At 40.2% G+C, this 569-nt stretch overlaps 2 long non-coding RNA genes across 3 annotated transcripts in view; one reads left to right on the top strand and one right to left on the bottom strand.

Annotated features, from left to right (window-relative positions):
- LOC106879124 (uncharacterized) overlaps positions 1–563 on the top strand; it is a 60,734-nt gene extending 60,171 nt beyond the window's left edge. For both annotated transcript variants that reach the window (XR_001410599.1, XR_008263687.1), the window contains one exon: positions 433–563. This is a non-coding gene — a long non-coding RNA (uncharacterized LOC106879124). The remainder of the gene's footprint in view (positions 1–432) is intronic.
- LOC128247311 (uncharacterized) overlaps positions 1–569 on the bottom strand; it is a 58,970-nt gene that overhangs the window by 11,924 nt on the left and 46,477 nt on the right. The gene's annotated exons all lie outside the window — the stretch shown is intronic.

Below are 569 nucleotides of genomic sequence, written 5' to 3'. Positions count from 1 at the left end.
AAAAAAAAAAAAACGTGATGGATACAACTAGAATGTGTTCGATCAAATCATAGTCTTCTCGATGAGGGCTCAACCTGGGGTTAAATAGCAGTAACAACAACAACTTCTATGCCAACATAACCGCTTACTTATTCTGTGGTTTTCGCCTTTCACTTTGGCTATATTTGTTGATGTTTTCCTTCCTACTCTAAGCACACGGCCTGAAATCTGTGGGTAGAGGGCTAGTCGATTACATCGACCCCAGAGCTTAACTGGTACTTAATTTATCGACCCCGAAAGGATGAAAGGCAAAGTTGACTTCGGCGGTATTTGAACTCAGAACGTAAAAGCTCCAGAAGAAAATGTCTCTTAGTATTTTGTCCCGCGTGATAACGATTCTGCCAGCTCGCCGTCTTAATATATAATAATGACTGATAATTATTTCTATTATAGGCACAGGACCTGAAATTTTAGGGCAGTGGGCATAATCGATATGATCGAACCCATGCTAAAGTGGTACGTATTTTATCAACTCCGAAAGGATGAAAGTCGACCTCGGCGGAATTTGAACTCAAAAAGTAAAACCGTAA

This window comes from Octopus bimaculoides, chromosome 3, assembly GCF_001194135.2.
Source record: "Octopus bimaculoides isolate UCB-OBI-ISO-001 chromosome 3, ASM119413v2, whole genome shotgun sequence".
Lineage (NCBI taxonomy): Eukaryota > Metazoa > Mollusca > Cephalopoda > Octopoda > Octopodidae > Octopus > Octopus bimaculoides.
The sequence above is the reverse complement of the archived record's forward strand: the minus strand, read 5'-3'. Positions and strand labels throughout refer to the sequence as shown.